The 23,055-nt window shown below is 34.6% G+C and overlaps 1 protein-coding gene across 1 annotated transcript in view; it reads left to right on the plus strand.

Annotated features, from left to right (window-relative positions):
• The window catches only part of FUT9 (fucosyltransferase 9), a 194,068-nt gene that overhangs the window by 102,936 nt on the left and 68,077 nt on the right, over positions 1-23,055 (plus strand). Inside the window, exon 2 of the mRNA XM_047769354.1 lies at positions 3,671-3,759. The gene's annotated coding sequence lies outside the window, so the exon portion shown is untranslated. The remainder of the gene's footprint in view (positions 1-3,670; positions 3,760-23,055) is intronic.

Genomic DNA, 23,055 nt, shown 5'->3' on the forward strand with positions numbered 1-23,055 from the left:
TCAAGAATAGGCAAAGAAGGCTTTCTTCCTAATGTTCTTTCTTCAGGATTAAGTCTCTTTTATATACAATTTCATGGAAACCTAGTCATCTGACAAACATTAAGATGATGAGTAAAAATCAGTGAATCATCTTAATGTTTCATCCTCACTAAGCCTCTGGATCTTAGTAAAACATCCAAATAATAGACTAATCCACCAAGTCTTGCCTTTATATGTAGGAGGAAACAAAAGGAATTTAGAAATGCTGCTTAAGACTGCTGGATTTTAAGCCATACATCAAAATAATGCTTTAAAAGGCAGAAACTAGGTGTCTGTCTCCACCTCTACCCCATGTCAGGCAGATGCCTTGATTAAAAAGAAAAACAAGTATGTAGGAAGGCAAAAGAGAAAAATGTATCATTGTTTCACTAGGTTAGACACTAATGTAGAAAATTTAAGAGAGTTAATAGTTTTCCAGCGTGTACTACAAAAGAACAACAGAGATAATAAGTTTGTTCAGATAAAACTTAATAACAATATGAGTAACTCCATGACTTAAGTGTTACTTATTCAGCATTGTGAGCCATTATTAAATCATAGCCATGATTCAGGAAATACACACATACACACATGTACTTTGTTGACCTCCATTATTTGCTCTCTTTCTACGTAGGATTCTAAATGTTTGATTTTTCTGATATTCCAGCCAAGTTCATTTCAAAAGCACCAAATAAGATGTTGTATATAAAAACAGAGCAAGAATGGCATTTGATGCCAAGACAGAAAAACATTTTTAAAAAAATCACAGATGCTCAGATACCATAACAGTCTAGAACCAGTTGACCATAGAAGTAAATGCCCCTTCTTTTTTTTCTTAACTGATTCAATATTTTGATCCTATATGTCAAGATTTATAACCTACACATTACACATGTTAGATGCAATGATTATGTTTGTGGTTTTACTCATTTAACAACTCTAAGCACAAAATATATACAATTTCAACAGAAATTTAATCTACCTCTAAAAAAAATCTCAATTTTTTTTTTCAAATTGGGGACTCAAATAGTATTGAAAGTAGATATCTAGGCAGAATTATCTTATACACTGAATTCAGGGAGCCCTGTGCAAGGGAAGACCCTTTTGTGCCACAGCTGCAGCAACTCCAGGTCCTTAACCCACTGTGCCACAAGGGAACTTACAGGAAGGTCCTTTTTGCGTAGACACTTTTAACTCAGGGCTGTATTTGACTCCCAGCTACAATACCTTCCAGTGTGTTAATATGGAAAAGTTATTTGAACCCTATAAAATGAGGATAATAAAACACAATTTATACTGTTGTTGCAATGATTATATGACAATTACATACACCTGAATAAGCATTCACAGCTATTAAAAAATATAGACAAATTATTCACATACTTTCTTATACCTTGGAAAAGGTAAACATTAGGTAAGATTTGATGGTAAGGACAAGGAGAAATGCCATATCTATCCTCCAGATTTTGGTTATCTTTAAATGGACTTACATCCAATATTCAAGTGTAAATAAGGAGAGAAATGTACAAAATTAAGGCAAAAATTAAATTTTATCTGTTAAATATAAGGTTGTGTAAATACAGAAATAAATCTGACTAAATTTTGCATTAAAATCTACTAACTTCAGGAAGAAAATAAAGTTAGGTGTTTGGGGGCATACAATGGGAACAAGGGTGTGTGTGTGTGTGTGTGTGTGTTACTGAGTACAAGATACCTAACTTACAAGATACTTTTTGTAACCTCTAACTATGAGAGGCTTATTTGGGTATATTCTACAGAAAAAAAAATTGACAGGGAATAAATTCCTGTAATAGTTTTAGGAAGCACTATCTTTTTTTTTTTTTTTTGGTCTTTTTTGCATTTCTTGGGCCGCTCCTGCAGTATATGGCTAGGGGTCAAATTGGAGCTGTAGCTGCTGGCCTATGCCAGAGCCACAGCAACACGGAATCCGAGCTGTGTCTGCAACCTACACCACAGCTCACGGCAATGCCGGATCCTTAACCCACCGAGCAAGGCCAGGGATTGAACCCGCAACCTCATGGTTCCTAGTCAGATTCGTTAACCACTGAGCCACGACGGGAACTCCAGGAAGCACTATCTTAAAGAGAAAACTAAATCCACTTTTTATTTTACTTTAAATTATTCTGTAGTTTGAAAATATTTTCTCTTGCTTGAGGAATGTCAGTGGGTCAGTTTCCCACTTTGCATTAGATGTAATCTTCGTTCATTACTTAATAAATGATTCATGTATGTGGGTTGGTGTCTTAGCCCATTTGAGCTACTCCAACCAAGTACCACAGACTGGTAGCTTATTAACAACAGATACTTAGTTCTTACAGTGCTGGAAGCTGGCAGATTGGGTGTTTGGTGAGAGCTTCCTGGTTCATGGAATCCATCCTTTCACTGTGTTCTCACATGGTTGAAAGGGTTAGGGAGCTCTCTGGATCCCCTTGGAATAAAGCACTAATCCCATTCACAAGAGCTTTACCCTCATGAACCTAATCACCTCCCAGTACTATTATCTTGAGCATTAGCATTTCAACATATTAATTTGGAGGAGGAAGGGGAGAGATACAAACATTCAAATCATAAGAGCTGGCTTATATCAACCTGAAAATTAAAGATGTTTGGGGATATGTCCAATTATTTAGTCTTTATTCCATTAAACATCCAGATAATTATAAATATCCAGATGATTTAGTAACATTCTATGTATGTGTGTATGTGTGCTGTAGACATTTATTCTGCAAGTGGAAAACATGAAAAATAGAGGTCACAAAATATAATGAGTTAACAAGATATCTTACACTCATTTCCTTAAGGTTTTAATTGACCATTCGTTCTTTTAAGTAATATATTTCATTGTATAGGCATAGGTTGTTTTATTGTGCTTCACTTTATTGCACTTTGCAGATACTGAGTTCTTTGGGTTTCTTCATTTTGTTTTGTTTTTTTAAATTGAATGTTTGTAGCAACTCTGCATCAAGCAAGTCTATCAGCACGTTTTCCAACAATATTGGCTTACTTCATGTGTCTGTCACATTTTGGTAATTCTCCCAATATTTCAAACTTTTTCATTATTATCATTATTATTGTATTTGTTAAGGTGGTCTGTAATCAGTGATCTTTGATGTTACTATTGCAAAATATTAAGACTCACAGAAGGCTCAGAGATGGTTAGTATTTTTAGCAATAAAGTATTTTTAAATTAAGGCCAGAGCCACAGCAACACGGAATCCGAGCTACGTCTGCAACCTACACCACAGCTCATGGCTGTTTTTTAGACATAATGTTATTACACACTTAATAGGCTACCGTATATTGTAAACATAGCTTTTATATGCACTGGGAAACCAAAAGCTTAGTGTGATTCCCTTTATTGCAACCATTCACCTTATTGCAGTGGTCCAAAACCTATCCCACAGTTTCTCTGAGGTCTGCCTGTATATTGAAATGACTTAAGTTATTCAATAATATTTTCATAAAAATTAAGAGAAACCACAAATTAATATAGGAAAAGGACACAACAATGCATAAAGATCTATGGTTGTTAAGACATGATTTTTTATTTGTTTTCTATTGGTTATTTAGCTACATATAGAATATATCCAGCACATTTAACTGATGTATTTCTCTTTCTTTATCCCAACAGGTTTAGAATGTAATGATTCAAGAATTTTATAATACCGTGGAGTAGCTTAACAACTGTCTATGTGCTTCCCATGATATGTTCTCTATATTGTAAGTATATATTTACTTTCCCAAGTTGGCTTGATTGTGAAAGACATGTGTTCAATTAGAACTTACAGGTAACTCATTTTGTTTCAGAAGATTGTAAGCTAAAATTCATCAAAAGTATGGAATAGTTTTAAAAGTTTATCTTATATGAAGGGATGTTCTGTGAATTTAGATTTAACATTATATCAGAGTTAAAGCTTAATATAGTTATCTCTACTGGCAGGTAGAATAATATACCCATGATGTTTATTTATGTTTTTGTAAATATTACACTTAATATCCTTAAGATTTCTATACTATTCCTTATTTTTCTAGAAAAAAAACCTTAAATATTGCACCCATGAAATTCTCTGCTAAGGTATTAAAATTTCTTGACATGTCTTTTGAAAAATATAATTGTAATTTTTCGGAATCAGGGCAACTTATTTCTATTTTAGTTATATTTTTGAAAATTGGTTTTAGTTTTGGCAATATAATACCTATACCATTAAATCATTCATATAAATATGTGTAGACTTGTGTGTGTGAATATGCACACACACATATGTGGGTCTATGTACATACTTAACTTCATCAATAAGCTAAATAAAAAGAAGAAAAATTATCTTTGTTCAGTAAGGAAACCTCTTAATATTAATTGCTGAAAATGAAGGAGAAAGGTGAAAGGCAAGGGTTCTATGTTTTGATTTTGAGTTAGGTACTAAGAGGAAATATTAATTTATGGCAGTGGGAAGGAAAGGAGACAACCGAATCTCTCTTTCCTCAGAAGCAAGTAAGCTGTGAACTAGAGCTCCTCAGTAATCAGAAATGTTTTCCAAATTTATGGCATGTTCAGGGCATCAGGAGATGCTATTCCTTGACAGCATATGATACTGTCAGACCTGCAGTACCCTTCTTAAGCCTTACTTTCCATTCTTCCATCCCTGTTCTTGCTGGAATCCTTCTGAAAATAAAATACATCAAAAGTGACTTGGAACTTAGTGACCCTTGATCCTTCTCCAGGAGGGAAAGAGAATGAGGCAATTCTGATTATACTGTGGGAGTTGGAGGTAGTGGTGGTCAGGTTATCAGCCTGCCATTTCAGAACCCTGAATGCCTTTCAACATGAAATACAATTTAATACATAATATGTGGTTCTAAAGCAGTTCTGTCTAGAGAAAATAGAACATGAGACATATACATGATTTAATTTTTCTTGTGCCCGCATTTTTAAAAAAAGTAAAAAGCTGGTAATATGGGGTTAATAATATATCTTATTTAACCTTATATATTCAGAATATGCTCATTTTAACATGTGATCCATGTAAAATATATTAAAGGGGCTTTTTGCATCCTTTTTTTCTCATATTAGGTCTTTAAAGTCCAGTGTGTACTTATACCACATATCAGTATGGATACTAAATTTTTACCAGATTTGCTTGATCTGTATTTAGATTTCATTAAATTCATAGTTGAAAGATTAACAGTGCCAGTTGTCCCATATATACTTGAAAGTTTTTCAATAACTAAATGATCAGTTTTAAAATTTAAATTAACCAAAGTTAAAAGCCATAGCTTCATAGCCATGGCCACATATTAAGTACTCAACCATCCCCTGTAGCTAGTAGCTACTGTACTGGACATCTCTTTTCCAGAGAACTATTGACATACTGCTATAATTCTGCTACCTAATGTATTTTGTAGGCTAACCTCAGCACACTAAAGGAGTATATCAGTTTAAAATTTTAATGATAAAAAAAGTCAAATCTCACACCTCTGACTTAAAATGAAATTTTATAGAACCGCTTATTTATGAGAAATTATGGATAAGAATATATACAAGGTCTAAACCTTTAAGTTGTGATACATTGGAATTTGTTCATTGTTTGCTTCAGTGTACATGCTCTTCTGTCACTAAATGAATTAGCTGATCACAACCCTTCCTACTACAATGACTGAATCAAAAGCAAGAAAATAAAGTAAAGGAGTACCTGTTGTGGCTTAGTGGGTTAAGAACCCAACTCATACCATGAGATTGCCGGTTTGATCCCTGGCCTCACTAACTAGGTTAAGGATCCAGCATTGCCGCAAGCTGCTGCATAGGTAACAAATGCAGCTCAGATCCCATGTTGCTGTGGCTGTGGTGTAGGGCAGCAACTGCAGTTCTGATTTAACCCCTAGCCTGGGAACTTCCTTATGTCCTAGGAGCAACCCTTAAATAAATAAATAAATAAATAAATAAATAAATAAATAAATAAATAAAGGCTCTGAGAAAAATACTGTTAAAAGAATGAAAATGTAAGCTTAAGATTTGTAAATCACATATCTGATAAAGGATATGTATCCAGAATATATAAAGAATTTTTAAAATTAATTTTTAAAAACCCAATTTTAAAACTGGTAAAATATCTGAATTTTACTAAAGAAGATGTATGGAAGGCCAATAAGTATATGGGAAGTTGTTCAACATTAGATAGATACACATTAAAACCATGATTTGATACCACTGGACATTTTTTAAAGTGGATTCATTTTTAAAAATTTAATAATACCAAATGCTCATGTGCATTCAGAACCTCAGAAATTTTAATTCATTGCTGAAGGTAATTCAAAATGGTGCTGCCACTTTGGAAAACTGTCAGTTTCTTTCAAGATTAAACATATCCTTACCATATGATTCAGCATTTTCACTGTTAGGTATTTACCCAGGTGAATTTATTTATTTATTTATTTATTTATTTATTTATTTATTTATTTATTTATTTATTTTTAGGGCCACACTCACGGCATATGGAGGTTCCCAGGCTAGGGGTCGAGTCAGAACTATGTTCGCTGGCCTACACCACAGCCACCGCAACGTGGGATCTAAGCCTCATCTGTGACCTACACCACAGCTCAGGGCAATGCCAGATCCTTAACCCACTGAGCAGGGTCAGGGATCAAACCTGCGTCCTCATGGCTACTGGTCAGATTCGTTTCCACTGAGCCACTACAGGAGCTCCCCAGGCGAATTTAAAACTTGCTTTTACACAAAAACCTATATGGAAATATTTACATCGATTTTATCTATAATTGCCAAAATGTCAAAATAACTATATCTTTTAAGTGGTGATTGAATGGACAGAATGAAGTATATATATACACTTGAATACCAGAGAGCTATAAAAAAGGAAAGAATTATTGATTCATGCACTATCATGAATGAACCTCAAATGCATTTTGTAAGTACAAGAAGGGAGATCCAAATGACTAAATATTGTATGATTACATATGTATGAAATTCTACAGAAGGCAAAACAGAGAGACTGGAAACAGGTCAGTGTTTGCCACAGTTTAGAGATATAGGAGGACTGACTGCAAAGTGATAGTGTGTGGATATTCTGGGGGTTATGGAACGGTATTTAAGGTATTGTGGTGGTGGACAAGTGACTGTATGCTCATCAAAACCCACAGAACTGTACAGTACAAAGACTGAGCTATATAGCATGCTAATTAAAAATAGGGAAACAGATTGCTAGAATATCCAAAGATGGAGTAAAGACTGTGTCAAATGAAACTAACCAAGTTATAAATTTAAGATGTAACTACACTGAAGGTCAAGGGAGAAAAGAATCTACCCTAAATAATTTTGAGAAATAGTGCTTTGACAGGACAAAGACTAATAATACTAGAGAGAAAAAGACCTGTACATAGATATACTCTATTTGATCTTTTTTTTTTTCACAGGAATAGAGGTAAATTCTGAAACTACTTTACATATGTACTAGGGTGAAACACATAAGTAAATAACTTGACAGTGGAAGCTGGGTTTCTCACTGTCACATAAACGAAGGGAGATAATTAAAATAGACTTTGTGGTGATAGATTAGAGACAGTGGTATCAACATGACCTCAATTTTTTTTTAATATACATACAAATACATACAAAACAAATATAGGTGTGTGTATACATGGGTATGTATACATAATATTTATTAGCTCTACCTCTTGAAAGGTCCTAGAAATAGTAACACCACAGTAGCAATGAACATTTCATGCCCTGATTTTAGTTTAAATACCATTCCCCAATTAAAAAAAAAAAAAAGAACCAGGGCCCCCAGGAAAAATGGCTAATTCTAGAGCTAGGGCTGGAAAAATATGGGATGAATCTGAAGCACCTAGAATTATTGAGGCCTGTCAAATGAACACAGGAGCCAACCAGAAAGCATTCCCAATGACCAAATCTGAACACTTTGAGCAATAAAATAAAAATAATATTACATGATAACCTAAGGGATAAAATATGTATTAATGGTCCACACTGATGCAAATCAATGGTTGAATATAAATGCATGACAGAGAAGAAAAAATCTTTCCTACAGAAAAATTCCAGTTCACCCACTCCTGTCATGTTGAAGCTTAATTTCTGTCCCCTTGAGTGTGGGCTAGACTTCATTACACAGAGAGTTTAGAAATGAGGGAAAAAGGTAACTTTTGTGTGGTGAAACATAGTCACCTTCATTAAGTGATCACTGTTACCATCTCCAAGAGAGGTTGTCTTGACACCAGGTACTCTGGTATGACCTGAAGAGGATACTTGATTTCCATGATGTTCTTCCCCCCAAACCCACAGCCCCACCCTAACCTTGAGAAAAATATGAAACAAAGCCAAATTGAGCAATATACTACAAAATGCCTCACAGCACTCTTTCACAGTTTCAAGATCATGAAAGGAAAGACTGAGAACCAAAGCTGAAATGAAAGAGACATTATGACTTAATGCACTATGGTATCCTGGATCTGATCCTGAAACAGGAAAAGGGGCATAGCAGGAAAACTGGTGAAATCCAAATAAAGTCTGTAGTTTACTTTTTTTTTTTTTTGACCGGTATTCTTAGTTTTGACAAATGGACTGTGGTTATGTTCACAGTAGGGCAAGCTGGATGAAGGAAACTCTGAACATCTTTGTAACATTTCTGGAAATCGCAAAGTATTACACATTAATCTTTAAAATAGATTATAAGCGGAGTTCCCATGTGGCTTAGTGGTTAACGAATCCGACTAGGAACCATGAGGTTGCCCGTTCGATCCCTGTGGAATTTCTCAGGCTATGGTCAAATCAGAGCTATAGTTGCCAGCCTATGCCACAGCCACAGCAACATGGGATCTGAGCCGCATCTGTGACCTATGCCACAGCTCAGGGCAATGCCAGTTCACCAACCCACTGAGCAAGGCCATGGATCAAACCCCTGTCCTCAAGGATATTAGTTGGTTTCATTTCCGCTGAGCCACAACGGGAACTCAGGGATTCAATTTTAATTCTTTTATGGCCATTTGGTTCCATGTTCTTGGCAATACGGTCTTGCTGGTCATGTAGGCACTGGTTTTTATTACATAAATGGTTGTGTATTCAGATACCAAATAAACCAATAAAGGCCTAAAATGCCTCTAATGTCTTTTTAAAATTGAGGTAATTAAGGACTTGTGTACTTTATCTAATACAATAATAATATCACACCGCTGAAATCCCTTACACTTTCCTAAGAGTTTAAAGGTTTCTCTATTCACATCAGCCTTATAGTAAGTGTGTAAAGAAGGAATTCAGATCACATTCCTTCTTTATAAATAAGGAAAGACGTCTCTGAGAGGTTAAGTGATTTGCCTAGAGGCAGGCAAGCTTGACAGGATGGAGCATCTCCATAGAACACACCTTGCTTAGCTTAATCCTTTGGCTATGGTACCACTTTATAAAGTCCACTCTGTATGGAAATATTCTGATTTGTTAGAGTATGTTCTTGTTTTTCTTTAACTTCCAGAGATGACTGAACTCTTTGCCTTACTTTAAGTGAAATAATAACAAATTTTATCTCAGTTAAAAAAAGTTTAACTTTAGTTTGCATGTAAAGCCAAAAATCTCATCTGAAATGTCTTTCTGCAGAACTTAAAAATCTGACCTGGGTTACTAGGTTGCAAATTGCTGTTTCTAAATTACTTATGTTGTATTAGACACAAGTATGCTTCCACTTTAAGGAAATCTAATATATGAGAAGAAAAACAAAAAAAAATTTACAAACTATTAAACTGAGAAGTGATTTTTTTTTTTAAATTATAAAGTGGTGGTCTCACAAAAGCACTTGTCATGTCTTTTCTTAGATGACAGTCTTCCCTGGTGTAGTTTTGTTAGATTTATACAAAGTATTTAAGAAGAGAGAGATTTAGTTAATAAAGCAGAGCATCCTACCCCTGGACGTTGTGATCCTTTTCTAAAATACTTGCATCGCCATGGCTGTCTTCTGCAATTTCTGTAAGTAAGAGTGATCTCATAATCCATAGGCAGTTTTAACTTGGAGAAAATTTATAGCATACTCTCTCTTATCAATAAATCAAGCTTTCTCCCTAGAGCTTTCCAATCACCATGCAGACTTCTAGGAGAACTTATTTTATTAGGTAATTTGAAAATACTTTATTAGGCTATTTGAAAAGCTTCTTGAATATGAGAGGATAATAAATAATAAAAGAAGATACAGCAATAGAAAAACATGTTCTGTATCTTCAAATAATTGTATAGTAGATTCAGGAGAAAAATGCAGAATCAATCCAGTTCATCCTATGCTTAAATCTCATTCAATATCTGTTAAAATGCATAATGATGCATTGAAAAGATCCCCAAATCTTCCTTTCTACCGTGTTTGAATGCTTAGAGTGCTATTTTCTTTCTTCTAATCTAAATCCCTTCTACCATAGTGAAAGACATCTCATTTTTGGTTTTTTGATGTTGTTATCATTGTTGTTCAAGAGGTATATTCAGAAGAGTTCCCTTTTTTGTAATACTTGTCTCTTTTGTACTAAACCTTCCTGCTGTACTACCTTGCGAACAATAGATACTTAAAATATTTGTAGTTTTGAATTCCTAAATAACATACAATTGAGCACATTTTTCAGTTAAGGAAACTAGACTCAAGAGGTTAGGTAATCAGGAGTAAGTAGGGTAGTATGGCTGGGACCATAAGCGTGAGAGGCTCCAGAGTCCCAGTGTTTGCAGTAACCATTCTGTGTTCCTTAGGTCTGTCAAATCCTGGATGGATGGATGGATGGATTGATGGGAAGATAGATAACTTGTTCTTATGTTATAGATTCTTGATATTATCAATGCCGTAGAAAATGTTTAACCAAATTTGGAAACTTCCTATATATAAAGGAACTGAGGAACACAATTGGTTATAGAGAGTCCCATGGAATTGGGATGATTTGGGAGAAAATTAAGGATGCAATACTTTTATCCTCTGTACCAAGAACTTATCACTTTATTTTGGTTACACCCAAAATAGCACTTTATTTTACCTTGATAGTAGGGTCAAAATCAACACCAGTGGAAGACTGTTCCTATGATAATGGCTACTTCATATTCTTTTCTATTCTTGTCCCTTTAATGATATACCTGCATTTCAGACATGCAGATGCAAGCAACTCTCAGTCTGTGTTTCCAATAATATGCTCAGGAGAGTCAATTGACAATGATATCTGGAATATCTGAATTTAAATTGTGTTCAAGTTTGTCCTAAGTTTTTATTTTTAGAGACTTTTATTTTTATGTTTTATATTTAAGTTGTATTTTTATGTTTTCCCTGTAGTTACATTGTAAAGAGACAAGAAAACACTTCACAGTGAGCCAGCTCCTCTAGGAAAAACACTATGATGTGAATATATGTTATTAAGTATTTAAAATAAGCAAACATATCATAAAATTTTATTTAAAGCCGTGCATGTTACTCCTATGGAATTTCTAGCTGGCCTTCTAAAACAAATGATTATTCTGTAGATTTTTGAAGTGTAATTTTAATTATTTGAAACTATTTCTATTCTGTTTTTTTCTCTTCATTTTATGATCCTATTAATAAATAATTTCCCCTTTCACTTTATGTCCCACCACTTCTTTTTTTAAATTGAAGTACAGTTGATTTACAATGTTTGTGTTAGTTTCAGGTATATAGCATAGTGATTCAGTATTTTTGCAGTTTATATGCCATTATAGGTTATTACAAAATAATGAGTATAATTCCCATTTCTATGTAGTTTACCCTTGTTGCTTACCTATTTTACACATAGCAGTTTGTATCTATTATTCCCATATCCCTAATTTGTACCTCCCCCATATACTCTCACCTTTGGTAACCAGAAGTTCATTTTATAGATCTTCTTTTTAAATTTTTTTAAATTTTTAATTTTTTAAAATTAAAGTATAGTTGATATACAATGTTGTGCCAATTTCTGCTGTACAGCAAAGTGACCCAGTCATATGTATATATTTTTTTTCTTATATTATCTTCCATTATGTTCTATCCCAAGAGGTTGGATCTTTATCTTCTTTTTAATTTACATTATTTTTGTTCTCAAAACACAGTAAGGACTCATCTCCAAAATATATAAACATCTCATGCAGCTCTATATAAAAAAACAAACATTCCAGTGAAAAAAATGAGCAGAAGACCCAGATGGATATTTCTCCAAAGAAGACAGATGGCCAAAAAGCACATGAAAAGATGCTCAACATAATTAATTATTAGAAAAATGCAAATCAAAACTACAGTGAGGTATCACCTTATACAATCAGAATGGCCATCATCAAAAAGTTTACAAACAATAAATGCTGGAGAGGCTGTGGAGAAAAGGGAACCCTCCTACATCCTTAGTAGGAATATAAATTGGTACAACCACTATGGAGAAAAGTATGGGGGCTCCTTAAAAACTCAAAATAGAACTACTGTATGATCCAGCAAACCTACCCCTAGGCATATATCTGGAGAAAACCATAATTTGAAAATATACATGTACCACGGTATTCATTGCAGCATTATTTACAATAGGCAAAGCATGGAAGAAATCTCAGTGACATAGGAATAGATAAAGAAGATGTGGTACATATATACAATAGAATATTACTTAACCATAAAAAATAATCAAATAATGACATTTGCAGCAATATGGATGGACCTAGAGATTATTATACCAAGTGAAGTAAGTCAGATAGAAAAACAAATACCAAATGATATCTCTTATATGTGGAATCTAATAAAAATGGTACAAAAGAACTTATTTACAAACCAGAAACAGACTCACAGATTTGGAAGTCAAATTTATGGTTATCAAAGGGGAAACAGGGAGAAAGATAAATTAGGTTGGGATTAACATATACGTGCTACTATATATTAAATAGATAAGCAACAAGGAACTACTGTATAGTATAGGGAAATCTATAATATTCTGTAATAACCTATCTGGGAAAAGAATCTGAAAAAGAATATATGTATGTATATATATAACTGATCCTCTTTGCCATACACCTGAAACTATACAACACTGTAAGTTAACTATTGTCCAATAAAATGAAAAAAAAAAACACAGTAAGGTGTCATTTAAAATTTGAGGCTTTAAATTAATGTCATTTAATTTGATGTCTCCATTCCTTATGTTTGGATTGTCATAATCTGTCTCAAAATAAATCTCTATGTTGTCAAAGGGTGAAATCTGACAAATACCCCTTTGGTTTTATGGATGCACAATATCACATCTTCATTTGCTGAGAGTCAAGATTGAAGATGGAGAACTGTCTTACATGATAATGTGAGGGGAACTAATCAGTAGATCTTCAAGGAGGAGAAAACAAGGAACATCCTGGATAGCCAGAAGAATTTTAGGAAAGTAGTAGTCTGTATTCAACATTAATTTGTTTACTTTGCTGTGATAAAACACCTCTCCATCTAAAACTTTAGAAATACTTGCCAACTGTGCCTTTTTGAAAGTCAGGGGAAATTAAGAAACCAAGTTCCATATCCAGGTGAGGGAAGGGAACATTTATGGTAGGTAAGCCATGAGTGGACCAGGAAAATGCCCAGTATAGAAATTCAGAGTACTAAATAATCAGGAGTTCATAATTCTCTAGAATTCCCTAGAATTCTCAAAAATCTTTTGGGACATTGGAATTTTTATAGAGCATAGAATAAATGGGTAGAAACTTCAAATACAAAGACTGCTATTTACACCCCTGTTACTTTTGGTATTACACAAACATTAAAGCAATATTTAAAAACTTATAAAAATGTATTTCACTCAGAATCCAACCATCCCAGAAATTTACAGCTTTTTGTCTATTTCCTTTCATTTCTAATCCACATGCATACACAATTTTATATAGTGTAATTATAATTGTGTGTTTTGATTTTGTACTCAATACCAAATTGTAAACACTTTAACATATTTGTTATTTTATGTGTCCTTATAATGATTGTTTACTTAACTCTTTTCTTATCTTAGATATTTAGGTGTTCATGCATATTTATGTACATTTCAATTTAAATACCTGTATTTATCAAACATTTTTGTCCTTATCTTGGATCTTTTTCTCTTGCAGAGAAAGTAGAATTCTGGCTTAAGTGTTAGTTTCTAAATATTCAGAGTATACTAGATATGAGGCTATGGAAAAGCTTCTATATTTTCTAAGTCTGACTCTCATAAAATAAAAAATGGAGGGAGTTCCCAGCATGGCACAGTGGGTTAAGAATCCAACTGTAGTGGCTCCAGTCACTGAGGAGGTGCAAGTTTGACCCCTCACCTGTGAACTTCCATATTGCTGCGGGTATGGACATAAAATTAAAAAAAAATGAAAAATGGAAATAAAAATAGGATTTATATTATACAATTTTTAAAAGGATTAAATGCAAAGATGTATAAGAATATGCAGAGTGTCTGGGAAAATTCCTAGAAATTAAACTATCAAGGCAAAGAACATGACTACACATATTCTTTCCAAAACTGTCGCACAAGTTGTTAACTTCCAGAATATTCAGCTGCCAGCCAAAAAGATGAAAACCAGTCTTCAATACCTTCAACAAAAAAACAAAAAGCTGAACTGATTGCTGACTTGAGGAAGGGAGAGATACATTGGCGAGACAGAGGTTCTCAGAGCAAAGACTGCTATTATACAGAGGTTGGAAGCAGAGTGGAATTCAGTGATTAGCAGATTTTCAAATAAATGTATGCATGTCATTTGTAGAAACATGGCTCCCCAGGTGGGAATGTCACTGACTGACTTTCAGAAGTGTGTTTTCCAGAGTGAGTCCTTTTCTGATCACTGACTTTCCGAAGTTAGACTGTTACTAACTGGTTGATTTGCAAATGCGTGTTTGCTGAAATACATTGCCATTAATTGATCAACTTTACATGAAATCAGTTTTGATGATTTCTAGAATTGTCATTGATTGAGTAAGCAGGTGTACAACCAGATCTGGTGACTACTTGCTATCACAACTATAGAAAAGATAGTCATTCCTAAGAGTGTAGGAATATTTTATTCTTAAGCTCTATTTCGAATAGCCATGTGAGTAAATTCTTTCATGGGGAAAATGATGAAGAATGCCAAGAAGGGCTCTCCATAAGGAAGACTAGGAAACAATTAGTAACTTGCTTTTAATGCAGTCTTTTAATTGACAAAACTATATCAGTATCAAACAGTGAAATTAAATGTGGAATGTTACTCCCATAGAAAAGAGAGTGAAACTAAGTATATTTTATGTAAGTTAATAAAGTTGTCAAAGAATATTTGATTCCTACTTCATTATTAAAAAAAATTTTAAATTTTACATTTTGGTGGAATCATAAATGCCATCTTTTTATTAAACTTTTTAGTTTATGGATCTGTTTTCCTCTAAATTTATACTTACCTAGAGTATCTGATTATTTTCGTTGTTTGGTTTTGGTTATTTGCATCTTTTCTCTCTCCCTCCTTTTAATATATATCATGTTCTTCCCTGCTTGTATTTTATTCTAGAATGACTTCCAATCTTCTCCCAGGGAGTTGTCCCTGCCAGTTTCAAAATCTTTTTTGGTTTTCTTCCTCCTGAATTTGTGTTCTCCTCCATAGTCAACAATTATGAATACTTCCTTTTTTGTAAACGGAATTCAGTTTCTGAAATATTGGCTTCTTTTGTTTCTATTTCTACTCCTTCTGTTAATCTATCATGTACAAATAACTCTCCTCTCTTCCTTTGATTTAACCTTCCAAATGAACTATTATTTCTCTTTCCCTTTTGAGAACTGTGTTAATTAGATAGGTCCAGGTTAACCCACTGCAGATAATGTTCATATCTTCCATCTGTCACTCTTCTACAGCCCATTCCTGCACCATCAGTAGATGATCCATCCCAGCTTGACCTCATAAATAGAGTTTGTATTCTAAGATCAGACAAAATGACAAGTGATTCCCATTTCTTCTATCTACTGGCTTATGTGACCTTATGTGGGTAATTTAAGCTCTATGTGTCTCACTTTCTTTAACTGTAAAGTGTGGATTCTAGCACAAAGGACAGTTATGAAGATGCAATGAAAGCATATACAGGAAACACCTAGCACACATTCTCTATGCAGGAGAAACTACATAAATGATCTATCTTATTTGTGTTTATTTCTTATTATCACTTACCAAATTGACTTTTTCTCAGCATTGCATAACCAAAAGACACATGGAGCCTAATGTCAAAAGCCCAGTGTCTTTGTCTGTCAGGATGTTAGGTAGGTAAATTTCTCTAATTTTACTCATTTGGGAGTAGTAATAATTCCTTCTCTATCTTAATTTCATTGTGAAAATGGCAAATTAAAATGTGATAATGATTACAAAAGTACTTGTAATCATTATAGTAACAGTAACTGCTGGCATTTTTTAGTTTGGCATCATCTACGTGCAAGACATTATTGACACTTAATATACATGATCTCAATCTTTATAATTACTCTACCTATCGGAGAGTTAATATTATTCCTAACATTTATGTGAAGGAAATGCAGCTCAGAAAGATGAAGTAGTAGGGCCAAAGGTACATAGCTAGGAGGGGGTAGAGCTAGAATTGAAGTGCTCTAAATCTCCACACCAGTGTGTGAGAGAGGGGAGAGAGAAGGAAGGAAGGAAAGGAGGGAGGGAAAGAAGAAAGGAAGGAAAGAAGGGGGAAAAAACCCCTACAAAGATGGTGCTCCTTCCAGGAATGTGTGTAAAATCTTCAGAGGGAAAATCGACCTCAGCTCCCATGTTCTCTCCTACCCCTTTCTGCTGTCAGAGCAGGTGCACCTCTGTCCCCCCCAGAGCGGTTAAGCCTCTCTCATGTCTCTCCTCCAGAGAGGCCTAAAAATTATTCCACAGTCTTTGGGCATTATTCTTGCTTGCCTAAAGTTCTGAAACTTTAAAAATGCTCACTCAATCAAGCAGAAAAATATTTACACCAGCTCTTGTGATTTTCTGAAGATCCAAGACTTACTGAAAATTATCAATTGCACACAATGAGTTATAATTCTTCGAGGCATTTGAAGGCAGTGTTCTCTGCTTCTGCTTCCAACTAGAAGTTTGAATGTGGTCCATATATACGTATGTTCATAATTTCAGTCTACACTTGAACTCATAGCATTTGATATTATAAAGATACATTTGATCTAAATAAATTCCTTGGAGGCAGGGGCAATGCTATCTCTGCATTAATTTTCTAGTAGGGCTTAGTGCATGACCAGGCAGACAATGAGAAATATAAATTGATGATTGAAACGAGAATGAACAACCATGTAAATAATATTAAATAACTGAGCAGGGAATTTAGATCTAAGCGTCAAGGCTTATTAACCTAAATAATAATTCATAAAACTGATTTATGAAGTTTCAGATTATTATTTAGCCTGAGAGGTAATAATTTCTCTTTTTAAAAAACTGCTTTTTCTTTAGATAATATAAAGGACTTTTTTGTTTTGTTTTGTTTTTTGTCTTTTTAGGGCTGCACCTGCGACATATGGAAGTTCCCAGGCTAGGGGTTGAATCTGAGCTGTAGCTGCAGGCCTACACCATAGCCACAGCAATGCGGATTCCTAGCCAAATCTGTGACCTATACCACAGCTCACAGAAATGCCAGATCATTGACCTACTGAGCAAGGCCAGGGATCGAATCCACATCCTCATGGATGCTAGTCATATTCGTTACCACTGATCCACTCCTGTAAAGGAGTTCTTGAGGCAAATTTAAAATCAATAAATTTAAAAAGTGACAGACTCAACTGCACAATCCAAAATTTCAGAATAACAAAACAGATACTATAAACAAATAAACTTTTTTGATTTGAAAATTTAGGAATTATATTTGTAAAAATTATATTAAATAAAGGCTTAATTTTATAAAATGTAAAGTGTCAACAAATTAATTACAAAAAGAAACAACACAAAAAAGGGGGAAGTAAATATAAATAGTCATTTCATAAAAGGCGAGATAAAAATGACCTACAAAAAAGGAAATAATGCCCAATCTTACTAAATAATAAACAGGGAAAATGCAATTTGTGGTTTTATGGGATTTTGTTTATTAGCATAACTTTTTTTTTTTTTTTAACAGTCTCACCTGTGGCATATGGAAGTTCCTGGGCTAGGGGTTGAATTGGAGCTGCAGCTGGAGGCCTACACTACAGCCACAGCAATGCCAGATCCAAGCCACATCTGTGACCTACTCCACATATTGTGGCAACACCGGATCCTTAACTCACTGAAAAAGGCCAGGGATCGAACCAGCATCATCATGGAGACTATGTGGGCTCCTAACCTGCTGAGCAGCAAGAAAACTTGTAGCATAATTTTAAATGGATTATAACATCCATTGTTACTAAGGGTTTGTAGACAATTGATTTTAAGTGGAAATAAGGTGAGATTTTCTGGACATACTATCACAATGGAATTTTTAAAACTTAAATAACTATATGCAACTATGGATACTACATAGTTAAAGGTTTTCAGAGAATATTTATTGATGATTATCCAATAATTAATAAATAATAATTCATTTGAATTTTTGAACCTTTTGTTAAATAAGCCTTTGTTGTTATATATTTTTAAAAATCATACTAATAGGGCAAAGGTTTGGCTGGATTCAAGTCTTTTGAGTAAATTAGATACCAATTGGAAAAAAAAATTAGGACCTCCTCAATAATATTACACTGAGAGTTTGCAGAGGTGATGATAATCTCAATCGTCCTGTTTGTTGGAAGGCTAATTTCTTTGTATTTGAAAAATCATTTTGTATTTGAAAAAGAAGTGAAAAAATTTTATTTTCTCTGCTATGAGAGAAATTATTGTGTAAATTTGTAAAATATTACAAGGCTTGACCTGTATCCACGTAGCTGCAGCACTTGTATTAAAAAGAAGAACGAAGAATGAAACCTGGTGTGAAAGCAGATCTCATTAGAAGAGTGTGGCTACACGGTTAACTGTATGTCCTCTTGGAGTTCTCTTCATGGCTCAGCGGTTAACGAATCCAACCGGGATTCATGAGGATGTGGGTTCCATCCCTGGCCTTGCTCAGTGGGTTAAGGATCCAGCGTTGTCCTGAGCTGTGGTGTAGGTCACAGATGCAGCTCGGATCCCGCGTGGCTGTGGCTGTGGCTGTGGCGTAGGCTGACGGCTGTAGCTCTGATTAGACCCTTAGCCTGGGCATTTCCGTATGCCACAGGTGTGACCCTGAAAAACTAAAAACAATAACAACAACAAAAGTATATGTCCTCTCCACCATCTACCTGGAATATTTCAGTAACACAACTTCTCAATCTCCATGGATTGCTTAAAAAATTTAATATAACTCTTTTTTTTTGCGGGGGCGGGGGATACCTCTCAAAAAGGCAGAAATGGAAATGCTCTAGCTCTTGGATATTAGAGAAATGTTATAAATTCACTGCAATTTATTAGCCTGAGTGAAACTCTCAGACACTTCAGTTGTTGCTACAATTATCCGTACTCAACCTGCCTTTACTTATTCCTCCTTCAAGGATACAGATCATTCTTTTTTTCCCTAGGGGTAATGCACTAAAATATTTTTTCTTCTATACAGTTTTAACTGAACTATATATGCAAGTCCAGTTTTCAAGCTTAGTGTGAGGATAGAACAAATGTTCACGATCCTTCTGACTCATTCTAAAACTGTCTCTTATGCAGTGTCAGAGGAAGCCCTTGGAACTTTGTCTTTTTTCTCTCTTGATAATGCAGCATTGTCGCTTGCTACTGTCTGGCCATTTCTGGACTCACTATTTTAGAAGCTCTTTTAAATCTAGTCTTTTTTACCCTGACTCTCTACAGGGAATCAGTTTAGCATAGCAGTTATCCCTGATTGTGAAACTGAGTTAATAATAGTACCAAACTCATTGTGTTGATTTGAGAGTAAGAGATGATATATGTGAAGTCCTTTAAAAATATGAGCTGGTAGTGTTAGTTTCTTTCCATGAGTTCTTATTTCCCTTTCGTTCAAAAATGTCACTGCAAATTGCTATACTTTGCTCCTTTCACGATTTAAATTTTATGTTGTTTCAGTTGCCTACCAACCACCTGTATGAAGAGAAATGAAATAAAAATAGAACATACCATGAATGACTATTTCCCAAAATTCAGCTATCTGGAATTGTACAAACACTTGAAAGGGTGTCTTGTTTTTCCTTATTTTCAACTTGTTTTTGTTTTCCTTTCTTTCTTCTTCCACATTTGCATTTGAGGTGGCTGTTAATACTAACCAGTAAAATTGTGCAGACTACAAGTGTGGTGAGATTACACCCTCCCCCCCCCCCACACACACAATCACACCTTGTTTCAGATCATTGTTGAACTCAATCATAATTCTTTAACCAAAAGAAGAAATCAGGCATTTGCTCCAAATTCCCATCTCTGAGGAAAAAGTTCAATCAAGATAGCTCATTTCTCATTCTACAGCTTCTTGACCTTCAGAGGAGCTGTTGTAGCTGCTCCATTGTCTCAGGATACTTCAGGGAATCCCAGCTTTTACACATTCATTCCGAGTCCTCTGGAGTCACTCCCACAAGCCCCCCCCCCCCCCAAAGAAATCAAGATTGAGAAAAGATTTCCTGTTACTTTGCAGATATCACAGAAACCAAAAGAAGTCATCTTTCTCTTTCACCCTTTGACACACAGAATTTCTCACCTGTTCCCAAACAAGTTCACCATTTTCCTAATGTATGGAGAGAAATTAGGAAATGGGAAGGTGATCTAAAATGTACTTATTGCCTAAATAGTAAATTACAGTGATTGTTTTTGATGATACCCACAGTCCTATGAAAAGGGTATTATAGTCTTCATTTCTTATCTGAACAAGCCTCCCAGAGGTTAGAGATTTGCCTAACATGAAATGGAGCAGAGGCACATGATGCCATTGATCAATTACTTCTATTTTTCTCCTGCCTCCTGAAAAAAATCCCCCAATTCCCTACAATACATTGTGTTTTTCCACCCTAACATTTGCTTCCCTTGACATTAGAAGAAATATGAAGGTCTTTTGTTTTTGATGTCATATTTTTTGTTACATTTTTTTCTACAAGCTTTAATAATTTATTTGGAGTGGGAAATCTTTCCCTCTTCATCGAACATCTTTTTTTAATACTTCACATCATTCAAGCCAATTAAGCAAGAAACAAAGATTTCAAGAATTTACATATAACGTTGTGCTCTTTCTAATAAGCATTTATGACCTGTTTCTGAAAATGAGCAAAATGTTAGTTCTTCTTCCCCAAATAGAGTGTGTCCTTCTCCAGTTTCAGCTGCACGTTGCAGTCTATTTGTTGTGGGAGGGTGGACATTCCACAGTGGAACCATCGTTCACATAATAGAGGAAGACGAACTAGACTGTAGAAGATACATAATATGGGAGAATGTCTTCAATATCATCTTAAAAAGCTGAAACGTATCCTTGGTATGGTGAAGGGGGACGAGTGACAGTTTGGGGTCTTGCCGGCACCCTACTGGACACTTTTTGCTGGCCATTTATGCTCAGTCAGTTTTATTTTGTTCTCTTTTGTTTTTAGTGATTTGGACATACTAACTTTTGCTATGAGGAAGTACTTTATAATGTGTTTTGAGATACTTTAATAGAATTTAGGCTAAAATGTAAGAAGCATGTATCAGTCTCTATGAGCTTTCTTAGAAATAGTGTGAAAAATAATCACCCTGAGCAAAGTTCTATTTGAAGACTCTTATTATAAAAATGAAAAGCAAATATTCAAATAGCCTATAATTCTATTTGGTACAAAGCATTTTTCTTTTTATTAATATTCTTGCATATTTATGGATAGTGTGGACCATTGATCTGTGTGTGGTATGTGACAGGTGTGTATGTGTGTATACTGGGTAATGATATAAAATGTATTATCTGAAGTTCTTTGGTGGCTCAGCAGGTTACGGATCTGGCATTGTCACTGCTGTGGCTCAGATCACGGTGGTGGTACAGGTTCAGTCCCTGGCCCTGGAACTTGTGCATGCTGTAGGTATGGCCAAAAAAAATAAATGAAATAAAATATATAACTTACTATGGGTCATAGTCAAAAACTTTAAACACCATTGTCCCAAAAAATAGCACTGAGGAGGTACAACTCTTAAGATACTTTTCCCATATCCAGAAACCAATCCTTTGCTTTAAATCTTATCTTCACTTCTATGATGCTTTACTTAAGTACTATGAAAGTAGCCAGAAGGAGAGTACAGGATGGAGTAAAACTGAGAAAAGGAAAAGTGTACTGAAATCATTGCAGACACTTGAGTAGTCAGTTGATTCTTTTAATATTACAGATATATCTTAAAATTCAGTTAATAAATGGTGAAAGCAGATTAGTAGGGTTCAGACCTCAACTCTACACCTTGCTGATTGAAGAATCCTGGACAGCTGTTTATCTGCACTAGGCTGCACATCTTCATCTATGCAGTGATGATTAAGCTACTTCCCATATCTTCAGGCAGTTAACAGAATTAAGGTGTGTAAATCATATGTTTGACTTAGTGCCTCACAGGTAATAAATGTTCAACAACTATCAATTATTAGTTCTACATCTCTACAGGAGGGATGACAAAGTACTAATTTACAGACTAAGATTTGTTTTATTTTTATTTGGTTTTGTATGCTTGTATAGTTTATACCACTGTAATTAATAGTCTCTCAAGTGAGAAATAAGTTTCGTTTTTTGACCTTTGAAGAGATACTATTTATTTATAAGTTCCCTATGGTCCAGTGAGGATAGCAATAGTTTCACTTTGCTTAATTTTTTACTGTTAAAAACTTAATAATTGAACCAAATAGGAATGTTTTTTTTAAATGATTTCAGCAGATATGTTTAAGTGCTTCCTTTTTCATGACTTCTAAATAGAGAAAGCCACAAAATATCAGACTAAGTTTAAAAAAATATATCAGAATTTTTTTTTTCTTTTGCCTTTTAGGGCCACACCTGTGCCATATGGAAGCTCCTAGGCTAGGGGTTGAGTTGGACCTGCAGCTCTCCACCTAC

The sequence above is a fragment of the Phacochoerus africanus genome, chromosome 2 (assembly GCF_016906955.1).
Source record: "Phacochoerus africanus isolate WHEZ1 chromosome 2, ROS_Pafr_v1, whole genome shotgun sequence".
Classification (NCBI taxonomy): domain Eukaryota; kingdom Metazoa; phylum Chordata; class Mammalia; order Artiodactyla; family Suidae; genus Phacochoerus; species Phacochoerus africanus.